Raw genomic sequence first — 15,242 nt, 5'->3', positions numbered from 1 at the left:
GTTGTACGGACGACCGGAGCAAATAGTTCATACGATGATTGCCAAAGTTCGAGCCACCCCAGCTCCAAAAGCGTTGGACTCTTTGGTGACTTTCGGTTTAGTAGTCCAAAATCTTTGTGGACATTTGAAAGCGGTCGGCATGGAAAAACATCTCTCGAACCCTATTCTACTACACGAGCTGGTGGACAAACTCCCTGCGAACGTTAAGTTTAACTGGGCACTCTATCAGCAGCAAATGTCAGAAGTGGATCTTAATGTGTTCGGCGAGTATATGGCGCAAATTGCATCAGCTACAAGTGGTGTGACCATGTTTGCCGCTGCTTCCCCCAAAACATCGAAGGACGACCCTCGGTTTAGAATGAAGGAGAAAGTGTTTGTTAATACACACGCAACTATCGAGCGAGGTCATCGCAAGGACGACGACGAGTTCAAGGACAAAAACAAGAATCGTACGAGCAAAGATAATAAAGCGTGTCCAGTGTGTGACATTTTCGGTCATCTGGCAGGTAGTTGTTCCAAGTTTATTAACCTATGCCTAGACGATCGTTGGAAGCTAGTGAAGGAGAAAAAGCTTTGCAGGCGCTGTTTGGTCCCCCACTCTCGATGGCCTTGTAGAAGTGAGCCATGTGGAGTTAAGGGATGTCAGAAGAGGCACCATCGCCTGCTCCACTACGAATACCCTGCAGTCGATTCGAAACCCAGCGAGCCTGGTATGAATGCTGTCGTCACCTTGCATCCTGAACCTACGGCACCGACGCTCTTCCGTATGTTGCCAGTTACGTTGTACGGAACGAAAGGAAAAGTGAACACCTTCGCCTTTCTCGATGATGGTTCATCAGTAACACTTTTGGAGCGCACGTTGGCCACAGCTCTGGGTTTAGAAGGAAGGAAAACGTCTCTCTGCATCCACTGGACAACAGGGATCAAGAAGAATTTCGCGGAAACGCTGGAAGTTGACCTAGAGATATCCGGTGTTGATCGTCCACAGCGGTTTAAAGCATCAAACGTGTACACGGTGGATAATCTAGGACTGCCAGAGCATACGATGAACGCCGCAGAAATGGCTGATGAGTTCAAGTACATGCAGAATCTACCAATTAAAAGTTTGCGATCGGCCGTCCCTGGGATATTGATTGGATTGAGCAATGTTCATCTTCTAGCAACACTGAAGCTGAGAGAAGGAAAGAAGGGAGATCCAATTGCTACGAAAACGCGACTCGGATGGACTGTTTACGGGAGCACAACCGGAGGAATAGCATCGCTTCCACACAGGCAGTTCCATGTTTTCGAAGATTCTGTTGAAGGAGACCTACACGATTACGTGAAAAGTTTCTTTGCAATAGAAAGCCTTGGCATCGTTGCATCACCCAGTTCGGAAAGCGTTGATGACCAGCGAGCCAACAGAATTCTGTTCGAAACAACCAGACGAACCGAAACCGGCAGGTTTGAAACCGGACTACTCTGGAAACATGACTATATTGAGTTCCCAGATATCAAACCGATGGCGGAAAAACGCATGAAATGTTTAGAGAAGCGTTTAGCGCGAGACCCAGTACTGTACGACCAAGTCCGACAGCAAATTGCAGATTTTCAAATGAAAGGCTATGCACACAAGGCAACTGTGAAAGAGCTGATTAGTTTCGACCCTCGCAGGACCTGGTATCTACCCCTTGGGGTGGTCATCAACCCGAAAAAGCCGGGGAAAATGCGGCTCATATGGGACGCGGCAGCAAAGGTTGACGGCGTATCCTTGAACACCATGTTGCTAAAAGGGCCTGACTTGTTAACACCGTTGCTGACGGTGCTATTCCAGTTCCGAGAGAGACAGGTGGCAATCTGCGCAGACATCGAAGCCATGTTCCATCAGGTGATGATTCGAGAAGCCGATCGCAGCGCTCAATTGTTTGACTGGAGAGACTCGCCAGATAAAATGTTGGAAACGATGGTGACTGATGTAGCCATATTTGGTGCGACATGTTACGTTAAAAACCTTAACGCAACTCAACACGAAACGAGCCACCCTAAGGCAGCTGCAGCAATTCGTAACAAACACTACGTCGATGATTACCTCGACAGTGTCGATACAGCAGACGAGGCGGTGACGATAGCGTTGGAGGTAGCAGAAGTTCACGCAAAAGCCGGATTCCACATCCGCAATTGGATTTCGAATGATCAAACGGTGTTGCAGAGAATCGGGACCGTTAGTCCGTCGACAGTAAAAAGCTTCGTGATCGAAAAGGAAAACGGTTTCGAACGACTGCTAGGAATGGTATGGATATCGGAAGATGACGTGTTCTCATTCTCATTGAATATTCGAGAGGACAACATGAAGTTGCTGACTGGAGAAGTGGTCCCTACGAAAAAGCAGTTGCTGAGCATAGTGATGAGCATTTACGATCCGAACGGTTTGGTTTCTGTATTCGTTGTTCATGGAAAGATATTAATCCAGGATGTTTGGCGATCAGGCGTGGGTTGGAACGACCCCATTCCGGACAAACTCTCTGGACGCTGGAAGCAATGGATTGCCCTGCTACATAAGATAGAGATGGTAAAGGTTCCTCGCTGCTACTTAAAGAATTACCATCCGGATAGTCTAAAATCGTTGGAGCTTCACATTTTTGTCGATGCCAGTGAGCAAGCATACTCTGCGGTGGCGTACTTCCGTTTGATGGACCGCGAAAATGTACGGTGTGAATTGGTGGCATCCAAAACAAAGGTCGCTCCTCTACAACCACTTTCAATTCCACGTCTCGAGCTCCAAGCGGCTGTTTTAGGATCCCGTTTGCAGAAAAATATCGTTGACGGCCACTCTCTCTTAATCTCACGGGTTGTTTTCTGGACAGATTCCAAAACCACACTCCAGTGGATAAGATCTTCAGACCTTCGCCGGTATCGACCGTATGTTGCTTTTCGAGTGAACGAGATTCTGACGTTATCGAAAGCAGTGCAATGGAGATATTGCCCATCACGAATGAACATTGCAGATGAAGCCACTAAAAGGGCCATCATTTGAGCCAAATGCCCAGTTTTATGTAAGTCATAGGTTCCTATACGACCATGAAGGAGAATGGCCACAAGATTGCGTCGAGACCATAGACTGTACACCGGAGGAACCGCGCCCTGCTTTTGCGTTTTTTCATTTCGTAACGAAACCAGTGGTACAGCTAGAACGGTTTTCAAAATGGGAAAGACTTTTACGAACTACTGCCTACGTTCATCGTTTCATCGCCATTTGTTTAACACGCGCAGAATTGCAGAGAGCAGAAAAAAGTTTATGGCGTTGGGCGCAAGCAGATGCATATCCAGACGAGGTCGCTACACTCAATCAAAACTTGCAGCTATCGGTGAAAGACCGAAAACGGTTGGAGAATTCAAGTAGCATATTGAAGTTGTCTCCAATGATAGATGATAGCAAAGTTTTACGTGTTCGAAGTCGTACGGAGGCCGCCGAGTTCGCTGCATATGACGCTAGATATCCTATCATTCTTCCAAGACATCATCGCATAACAGAGTTGCTTGCGAACTACTACCATCGTCAGTTTCACCATGCTAACAATGAGACGATAGTCAACGAGATAAGACAGAGGTTCAACGTTCCGAGATTACGAGTTCTAGTTCGATCAATTGCGAAACGATGTAGCTGGTGTCATGTCTACAAGGCTGTTCCGGTAGCTCCCATGATGGCACCCCTTCCACGTGCTCGATTGTCTCCTTTCGTGCGCCCATTCACGTTCACGGGCGTAGATTATTTCGGCCCGTTTCTTATTAAGATTGGACGCAGTTCTGTGAAAAGGTGGGTGGCGCTTTTTACCTGTTTGACGATCCGTGCAGTTCATTTAGAAATCGTCGAAGTCTCTCAACGGATTCGTGTAAAAAAGCCATTTGCAGATTCGTAGCTCGCAGAGGAGCACCACAGGAGATTTACTCAGACCGGGGAACGAACTTCCAAGGTACCAGCAGAGACTTGTCGCATGAGCTGCACAAGACAATCAACAACGAGCTGAGCAGCACATTCACCGATGCGCACACGCAGTGGCGATTCAATCCACCGGCGACACCACACATGGGAGGTTGCTGGGAGAGGATGGTGAGATCAGTGAAAGCTGCATTGGGCGCAATTCCCGTTGAACGCAAATTGGATGAGGAGTCTCTGGTCACACTATTAACAGAGGCGGAGCATATGGTAAATTCACGACCTCTGACATTCGTTCCATTGGAAAATGCAGATAGTGAGGCTTTGACCCCTAACCATTTCCTGATGCTGAGTTCTAGGGGTGTACAACAACCGGTAAAGGACCCAGTAGGAGCGGAAGCCGCGATGAGATGTAGCTGGAACAGGATTCAGCATACACTGGATGGATTTTGGCGTCGTTGGGTTACAGAATACATGCCCATGATTTCAAGGAGGACAAAGTGGTTTAATGATGTGAAACCAATCAAAGAGGGTGATTTGGTGTTGGTCGTAGATGATGGCATTCGTAATCGTTGGCTTCGAGGGCGCGTATTAAAAACTTACCCAGGCAAGGATGGCAGAGTACGTCGAGTGGATGTACAAACAGCGAATGGGATATTGCGAGAGCGTGCAGTTGTCAAGCTAGCCCTGTTAGATATTGGAGGTGACGCCGAAACAGGACATCGGGCGACACGTGGGGGAGAATGTTGCGGGAAAACTGTGACGACTTTACCCCTCGATATCAAGAGCCAAACTATTGAGCCACCGTGCTGAAGTTTGTACTGTCAGACGAACAAACAGGTAGAATAAGGTTAAACTCAACATGGCAGTATATGTCAACTAACCTTTAGGCAGAAAATTTCAGTTTGTATTCACTCGAAATACTAAACGTTAATTTCAGTTTAATTATAAATATACCAATTAGAAAGTTCTTGAGCTAGGAGTTCACTCTGTTGGCGAGCATTTGGAATTTAATTAGGAGACTGAATGTGAGTAAATGCTAAATTAATTGCCCACGATTGTTTATAATAAAAATATAATTTCCAGCTTTGAGCTATTACATCAAAATTGGTGTTTTGCTACAGGACCTCCAAAATCATTACCCCTCGCTAACAGCTCGATTGCGTATACATTTGGAAGCATGTGTATTAACTTTAAAGTTAAAGTTTGAAGATTGTAGCCGAATTTGGAGATAAACAAGTCGTTAGATGCAGAATTAAATCTCTAAATTTTTAATAAAATTGTTGAGTAATTTTCCTAATTTTCATGAAAACATCGCAAAATATTTGTTGTTTACGAGTTGCTGTCCTAAACCCGCAGAGTATTTTAAACAAAAGAACATAACATATCATACCGTTGGAGAGGTCTTTTCGTCTTCTTTGCAGAACACAGAAATTGAAAATCAGTTAAAAAATGACCGCTTAGAAAATCTTTCAGCGGCGAAGGTCCCGAAAAATATGAAAACTTTTGGCTATAAATCAAGATTTTGAGGGTATACAGCATTTCTTATACATTATTTTATGTTGCATTTGATGAAATCTATAACCCAGGTCACTTGAAAAGTACGGAATCACTATGGCACCGTGTTATTTGTAGTACTCCAAAGGCATTAAAAAAGTGAACATTGCGATACTTTAATATGAAAAGTTAATATTTAAAAAACATACATTAGCCCATTCCTGTTCCACTTTTTCCCTGGTGCATATAGGGCTCCAAAACAATTTTTCATCAAAACTGTCGCGATCAAGGAGCATAAAAACCTGTTTTAATTAAGATAGGTTCTTCTTTCGCCGTGCTAAAAGCTGCTCAAAATTTAACATCCGATGCTCAATACAATTCCCTTACAATGATTACTATAATCAAATAGTATGGAAAAGGTAGTCAAAGACGGTCTTAATTGAGTCTATCAGTTTTCAATAATAATTCGAGCCATCATAAAGATATCAAATTTTTTTTTTTTATTCATTTCGTTTATTTGATAGGCACAAATGCGTTAGCTTGGCGGTGCCAAATGCTTTTGTTTTTACATTTGGATATCTTAAAACTAGGAGGTTACAATGTTGAAATATTTTTTTTTACAAAGGAAAAGAAAGTTTACAGCTATCTTAAGATTCAATATACAAAAGAGGGCCAAAAGATTTTTTTATGAAAAAATTTAAAACAAGGGATTCACTTTGATATACAAGAGGGGGAGTAATAGTATTTTACGAAATATTTTACGGTTATCTTAAAACTAACAATATAGTTTAGTACACAAAAGGGGGGAACAAATATTTATGAGAAATTTCACAGAAATCTTAAAACTAGGGATTCAATTCTATTTACAAGATGGAGGACAAGAGTTTCAATAAAGAGTAAAAATTATAGCTATCTTAAAACTAGGAATACAGAATACTAATTTGAATTTTTCAACTAAAACTTATGCTTGGTCAAGATATTCAAAGGGTGGCTTATTTCCGCATCAGTGTAGCAGCAGTTGTATCAAGGACAGGGGAGAGACAGGGAAAGAAGAGCAAAACTGGCAACTTTCGCTCGAACGGCGGGGGGGGGGGGGGGAGGGGGATCAGCGAATCAAATTTGCGCCTCAGTATGGTAAGTCGTCGAGTACCGGATTGGCGGATGGTATTCTTCGGACCCGCGGGGAATCCTTCAAAAGTCATCGGACCTCGAGTCGCTCTCGCTTCAGTTTCCTTCTATGCAGGCGTAGTGGTAAGGGCGATGGCGGTTACATAGTGGCACTCTGGAGCTGATCGGTTCCACAAGGCAGGAGGAAACTCTAAAAACGAGAAATAAAAGAGAGGGGCTAAATTGGGATATTTATCGTTTTTATGAAGGTATAAATAAGGGACATATAGGGGAAATCACGAGTTGCCAGCATATCTCGGACTGGTACATTGGGTGGTCTACCTCGGGCCCGAAGGGATTCCTTTAACTGAGACCTGGCGTCACAATACCCGGCGCACACCCAGACAACGTGTTCGATGTCGTGATAGCCCTCGTCACAAGCGCACAGACTACTCTCCGCAAGCCCAATACGCCGCAAATGCGCATCCATGGTGTAGTGATTGGACATAAGTCGGGACATTACACGAATAAAATCCTGACCCACATCCATCCCCCTGAACCAAGGCTTCGTTGATACCTTTGGGATAATCGAATGTAGCCATCGTCCAAGTTCCCCATTGCTCCACGAGGTTTGCCAACTGTTGAGCGTCCTCTGACGACAAATACTAAAAAATTCGTTGAAGCAGATTGGTCTTTCGTATATGTCACCATTTAATGCGCCCACCTTTGCTAATGAGTCGGCCTTTTCATTGCCCGGGATAGAACAATGAGAGAGGACCCAAACAAAGGTAATCTGATAAGATTTTTCAGATAACGTATACAAGGACTCCTGTATCTTCCCCAGAAAATACGGTAATTGCTTTTTAGGCTTCATCGCACGAAGAGCCTCGATAGAGCTGAGGCTGTCCGAAACGATGAAGTAGTGATCTGTGGGCAGAGTGTCGATGATCCCAAGGGTGTACTGAATTGCAGCTAACTCTGCGACGTAAACTGAAGCGGGATCATTGAGCTTGAATGAAGCGGTGATAGTATTGTTGAAGATACCGAAGCCAGTGGACCCATCGAGATTTGATCCGTCAGTGTAAAACATTTTGTCGCAGTCGACTTCTCGGAATTTATTATAAAATATATTGGGGATCACCTGCGGGCGTATATGGTCCGGAATTCCACGAATCTCTTCCTTCATGGATGTGTCGAAGAATACAGTAGAATCAGAAGTATCTAGGAAACGGACACGGTTGGGATTGTACGAAGAAGGATTGATGCTCTGTGCCATGTAGTCGAAGTACAAGGACATAAAACGGGTTTGAGAATTAAGCTCGACGAGTCTCTCGAAGTTTTCAATTACCAACGGGTTCAGAATGTCGCATCGGATGAGCAATCGATATGAGAGTTCCCAAAATCGATTTTTTAGCGGAAGAACGCCCGCCAGCACTTCGAGACTCATCGTATGGGTCGAGTGCATGCAACCCAAGGCAATGCGCAAGCAACGATACTGGATTCTCTCCAGCTTGATGAAGTGTATGTTCGCAGCGGAGCGGAAACAGAAACACCCGTACTCCATCACCGACAATATCGTTGTTTGGTACAACCTGATCAGGTCTCCTGGGTGAGCACCCCACCATGTTCCAGTTATTGTTCGGAGAAAATTGATCCTTTGTTGGCATTTCTGTTTCAGATACCTAATGTGACATCCCCAGGTACCTTTAGAGTCGAACCAGACCCCGAGATATTTAAATGTGAAAACCTGGTTGATCGTTGCACCCATTAATAAAAGCTGGAGTTGCGCCGGCTCACGCTTCCTAGAAAAAACAACCAACTCAGTTTTCTCCGTGGAGAACTCAATACCCAGCTGAAGAGCCCAAGCAGACAAATTGTCCAAGGTATTTTGTAATGGTCTTTGCAAGTCGGCAGCTTTGGGCCTTGTAACAGAGACCACCCCGTCGTCTGCAAGTTGCCTTAGCGTGCATGAATTGGCAAGACAATCGTCAATGTCATTCACGTAAAAATTGTAGAGCAGGGGACTTAGACATGAGCCCTGGGGAAGATCCATGTAGCTAAATCGCGATGTTGTTAAATCGCCATGCGAAAAGTGCATGTGCTTTTCAGACAACAGGTTTAGCAAAAAGTTATTTAAAATTGGTGAAAGACCATGCTGGTGCAGCTTCTCTGACAGAATGTTGATAGAAACTGAGTCAAAAGCCCCCTTAATATCCAAGAAGACTGATGCCATCTGCTCTCTGTTAGCATAGGCCATTTGGATTTCTGTAGAAAGCAACGCAAGGCAATCGTTCGTCCCTTTGCCTTTGCGGAAGCCAAATTGTGTATCTGACAGTAAGCCATTTGCTTCAACCCAATTGTCGAGGTGAAACATGATCATTTTCTCGAACAACTTCCGAATACAGGACAGCATTGCAATCGGTCGATACGAGTTGTAGTCGGAGGCTGGTTTTCCTGGTTTTTGAATGGCGATGACCTTCACTTGCCTCCATTCATAAGGGACAATGTTACCCTCAAGAAACTTGTTAAATAAATTCAACAGGCGCCTTTTTGCAGTGTCAGGCAGATTCTTCAGCAAGTTGAATTTGATTCTGTCTAACCCTGGGGCGTTATTGTTGCACGATAAGAGAGCAAGTGAGAACTCCACCATCGAAAACGGTGTTTCGTTCGCGGTATCGTGAGAAGACGCGGCGCGGTACGTTTTCTGTACCGGGACAGAGTCCGGACAGATCTTCTTGGCGAAAGCGAATATCCAACGGTTTGAATATTCCACGTTCTCGTTGGTACTATTATGATTACGCATACGTCGAGCCGTACCCCAAAGAGTGCTCATCGCTGTTTCTCTCGTTAACCCGTCGACGAACCGGCGCCAATAACTGCGTTTTTTGGCTTTCATTAGACTCTTCATTCGCCTTTCTAACGACGCGTACTGTTGATAGCTAGCGGGTAACCCGTCTTCCCGGAAGGCCTTATATGCAGTGGACTTTTCCGCGTACAGCTCTGAGCACTCTTTATCCCACCACAGGGTGGGAGACCGTCCATGGGTATTCGCGCTGGGTACTGGTTTAGTCTGAGCTTGATTCGCACTGTCGAGAATCAAGCCAGCCAAAAACCTGTACTCTTCCTCCGGAGGAAGTTCTTGAGTGGTTAAAGTGCAGCTAAAATTTTGACAAATTTGTGTATGCATTCCACTTATACATAAGAACCTATTCAAATTTATCTTACATTGCCAAAATGTAAAAAAGACCAATGATTGGTCTAATGTTGCCAATACTCTTTACGCAAAACTACTATTAAAAACGAGGGTCTGCCCCCAAGGGAAGAAGAGCGTGTCCGGATAAGAATAAGAAGAGTGGCAGATTTGACAAGCGCAAAACAGATTCAAGATAATCTGCATAAGGTGCATGCATGTGTGTACAATAATATTATTGGTGGCAAAAGCCTTGAGAACCTCAAAAACGCTGAAAGCACTAGTTTCTATATTCAAAACATTGTTTTAATTAATTTCGATATTAATAACTTCTTTTTTCTGGAAGTAAAGCAGTATTTACGCAATATAGATGTTGCCAATTGTAAAACCAAAACTCTCGCTTTACGTATGCCCACAGACAACAGACGTTTAGGCTCGATTTGAATCGTGTGTAAATAGCTGCTACTGAAATTCCGAATAAATTAGACGTCTGAAACACGTTTGGCAAACGTTTGCAGATGGCGCAGTGATCGATACAATGCAGTTAGAGTGCAGCTGTCAAACACGTGTAGCAAACAGTTGCGCAGATGGCAATAGTGAAACACGGATTTCCAACGTTTATCAATTTGAAAGTTTACACAGGTTTTTGAAGAAATTTTGTTCTAGCCCAAACGTCTGTTATCTGTGGTATGCCTATACCTTATCTGGTATCATCTTGGGTTTTCACGTCATTTGCAGTTTGACAAGACCAAAATTTGACAAGACCATAATTTGATGTTGGAACGGTCTATCCCTGAGAATCATCATAGGAAGGGCAATCCCTCGATTAAAAACGCTTTTAATCCACCTAACAGTGTGATGAGACATTTCTTATAACTCTTATCACTCTCTTCGGATATTATATCGTTTGAGAACATTTAGAACTTGATGCTTCGCGATGTTTTTGATAACACATACTACATGGGATAGTGGCAGGACTCAGAGAATCGCTCAAATCAGCATAGGACAACATCAGTGCTGGAAATCTCAAACCAAATCAATGGGAAAGCGAAAAAATGGCCCATAAAATAGACATACAAACGAATTATTGCTAATGCTCTGTTAATAAAATATCTAAATTCCTCAATCAATGCATTGTGGTGGGAAAACCGAATTTTCCTAGAGGGGTTATATATTGTACTGAGCCAAAAAATCGAATTTTTTTTTGAATCGATTTGAAGTTTATACTTTACTCAAATTTCCAACACGACTGAGAACTAAGAAATCCACATTTTTTCTTGAAAATGGCGATACTAGCTGTAATACCATTCAAAGAAAATCAACAGTGAATATTTCCAAAGTTGGTTTTATTTCCTATTTAAGAACATTTGTTTTTTTACATCCTAGATTGCATGATTCAGTGATCGAAACCTAAAACTTCTAAAGTATTTGAAATTATTACATTAAAATTAAATTGACAAAATGATAGTATCGCCCCTTTGGCGATTGTTTACTTTTTCGGCCCCACCTATCAGCATTTATCGCCCTTACGTTTTTTTACAATAATTACCGTTCTACACCACCGATTTCGTCCGTGTTTTTTTAATAGCGATCATTGTTACTATTTACAGCTGGTATCAGCTTGATAATCCTAAAAAATACGAAAATAACAGTTTCGCCTCTAAACTGCTAGCAAAAAAAGTATCGCCCTGTTTGTTTGCATGGAGCGTGGAGGGCGAAACTTTAAATAAACAAACAAAAATATAGTTTCGCCCGTTGTATTTTTTGCTGTAGTTTAAGAAAGCAATATCGTAGAATCCAAATTTTTAGGTAAATTTGTTGCGTTTCAAAGCCCTCAAGCCTTATGTTTACATTTGTGAGTATCGCCCTTTTCACAAAAAAGCGTTGAAATGAAAACGCAGCTCCTGATATCACGCTATCTCTGAAGTGCATGCGTGCATAGTTCCAAATTTTACTTCGACATCGACTTTTTCTAAAGGTGACTTCCCAGTAGTATCCTTGATTTAAATTATTATTGCTAAACCTAATGCCAAAGAACAAATGAAAACCTCTCGAAAACGAACCATTTGGGAAAATCATCATCATTACTAGAATTTTCATTTTCATGAAACTTTTAGATAACCTTCCGTCACTCGCGTTAATGCATTGGGTGCACAGTGCTCTGAAAATCTAGCGAAATCGTCTTAGGGCGTCAGCGGGTCTAATTCAGAGCTATCTGCGCGGCGAGTTAAATCTGTAAAGAATACTAAAAATTAATTTCTATTCCATAGTTTTCAGTTCAGCAATTTGAGAAATAGTGCTCACTGCAAGCCATGGAAAATAGACTACGTTGTGAAGTGATCATCACTATTTATTAAAGAATCACGGTTAAATAAAAAATAAAGCTATTAAAAAATTTCAAATAGTTTATAATTTTCACAAACTTATTAGGAAAAATTGTTTAATAAACTTTCGTAATATTGTGTAGGAAAAAAGCTGAAAATTTCAGTATTTTCTCTATCTGCAACAAATAAACCCTCAAGTGTACCAATTAATTGGTATACGAATTGGAATAGGTCACATTTTTTCCACATACACACACACACATACATACACACACAGACATTTTCCGATCTCGACGAACTGAGTCGATTGGCATATGACACTCGGCCCTCCCGGTCGGGATTAGATTGACGAATTTTAGAGTGAATGAGAAAGGCAAAAACATTTTTAGCAAATGTTGAAAGTTATGCATTTTTTTGGTGAGCAGTTCTATGTTTCATAGGCATGAAATCAATTTTAACTTCGCTTTCTATTAAATAAAGACCCTTATTACGGTACATCTCTACAAAAGCGAGCTCAATTTGAAAAGAAATCTGAGGATTATGATTGATTACAGAACTCTGGAATTTTCTATTGGAATGTTTTCAGGCAGGAATTTGATATTGATGCTTTTAGACAACTGTGAAATCAAGACCAATAGATCAGTTACATACACATTCCGACAATTTATCAAAAGTCCTCATGATGTTTACAGCAACAGGTTATCAATGTACGGATCAGATAATTGTTATTGTAATATTGAATTGAATCAGTCAGCGTCAATAAATTTACTTCGCTTTCATTTCCCGATATGTTTAAGATCGATCCGATGGTTATAAGTTAGAAAAATTGCACTCAGAAGGTTCGTACAAATGAACATTTTTGCAATGATAGTTATTAAGTTCCTTCTAGACGACTTGGAAGTGTTCGGTGATTATTTCTGGCGGTTGTAGAGAGAAAAATGAAATACAAAATTCGTTTTATCGAAATAATGTTTGGCTTATTTAAATGGATTATTACTATATTGAACAATAAATAGGCGACAAAGAGTAACCCAAAAAAACAAGCCATAACTTTTAAAGTATTCAAAATAGATACTTGAAGTCTTCAGTGAAGTTATTCGCAAAAGTAAGAGCTATAAATTTGCTGCAGACATCATTTCGAACTAATCACTTCCAAGAAAATTTGTGAAAATATCTCACTCATAGGGTGATTAATCAGCAAAAGCACAATACCAAAAGAAAGAGCATATTACCTCCATTAAACTCTCCGAAGATACTATTGACCTGAAATAAGCCGTTTTGGCGTTAATAATAGATTACATGTTTTTGGTCATATTTCTGGTAATGGGAAATGATAAAAATCTTTCGTCCGCATTTAATGTTAAATATCTCTTTTGATAATAGTCCGATTTCAACCATCTATAGCTTGTTCGAAAGGTATTCGTTAAATCTATCTAAAACATATAAATTGTTAGTCTATATTGTCAATTTTGGCAGATAATTTTAAAAAAACTGCAAAAAACGCCATTTTTACGCATTCAAGCATTCATATCCTGGAAACTAAACATCAGAATGAAAATCAAATTAATAGCGTTCATACTGTTTTTTAGTTCTTTCATTTAAAATTGGTTTGGATAAGATCGGTTCAGCGATTGCTGAGAAACACGAATGAGAATTTGTCCGTTACACACACACACACACACACACACACACACACACACACACACACACACACACACACACACACACACACACACACACACACACACACACAGACATTGTCCCAAATCGTCGAGCTGAGTCGATTGGTATATAAGACTCGGCCCTCCGGGCCTCGGAAAAAAGTCTTGAAAGTTTGAGCGAATTCTATACATTTCTTTTATAAGAAATGTAAAACTCTGATAAAAACCTGTTTTAATACACCTATAGCGGTAAACTTGAAGCTAGTTGGTACCACCGCGCGGTACTATCTTTGATTTTAGGCCTGAAATTTAACTAAAAATAAAAGGTTGCCAAAATTTAAAAAAGACCAATGATTGGTCCAATGTTGCCAATCCTATTTACGCAACTCTACTATTAAAAACTCTGATAAAAACCTGTTTTAATACACCTATAGCGGTAAGCTTGAAGCTAGTTGGTACCAACGCGCGGTACTATCTTTGATTTGAGGCCTGAGTTTAGTCCGGTCTAAGACGATAGTACCTGTCATCGCAGAAATGGCTGCATCCTGAAGCAAATGAAAACAGTGTAAAGGGACGCCATGTTACTCTTGAATACATCTTAATAATTTGAATCAACTTTTCAACCTTTATGTGTAATATTATGGCCCATGTTGCACACAACCCATATGAGGGCAAGTAAGCAAGTGTTATCTCGTACGAAAAACATGTATAATCGAGTTTTGAATGTCATTTTTTTGATATTCTTTATCATCCTATCTATAAGGTGCTGCATGCTCATTTGAAAACGCCATGTCGAAGAGTTATATTGCAGGTTATCAGAAGTCGAATCATGTTGAAACAAACCGTAGAACGAAATTTTATAATTGGATGATGAGCTGCATTAAATAAAAATTGTTTTCGTTTGTTAGTTTACTTATGGCTATCAAAATGAGTGAAGCTTTTTAACCCTTAAATGCATAACACTCATTTTTCCTTGGTACTCATTTAAATAGATGGATACGATATATACCTCTTGTTAAAGCTTTATAGCACGGAATTCGGTATGTTGCCAAATGGCAACAGAATGCATTTAAGATTTAATTTACCCATATTTTTTTAGTTAATTTAACAAGAGGAAAAGAAAAGGATATATAATAACAATTTTTACCCTTTTCTAGTTATATCTTCTCACAAAGAACACAATAAGCAAGTGGAAGTTTTCTTATATTTTTACTGCTTTCGAAAGAATCCAAACTAAGATTAAATAAAAAATTGTAAATAAAGCCACCTATCATCTATCACCTAAAGTAAATCGATGGACGGTCGACAACGGACCAGATCTTCACCGTACGGCAAATCCTCCAGAAATGCCGTGAATACCGGTTCCCAACGCATAACCTGTTTATGGACTTCAAGGCGGCATACGACAGTATCGACCGCGTAGAGCTATGGAAAATCATGGACGAAAACAGCTTTCCCGGGAAGCTGACTCGACTGATCAAAGCAACGATGGACGGTGTACAAAACAGCGTAAGGATTTCGGGTGAACTTTTCAGTCCATTCGAATCTCG

The sequence above is a fragment of the Topomyia yanbarensis genome, chromosome 2 (genome assembly GCF_030247195.1).
Source record: "Topomyia yanbarensis strain Yona2022 chromosome 2, ASM3024719v1, whole genome shotgun sequence".
Taxonomy (NCBI): Eukaryota; Metazoa; Arthropoda; class Insecta; order Diptera; family Culicidae; genus Topomyia; species Topomyia yanbarensis.
Note: the sequence above shows the minus strand (reverse complement) of the source record.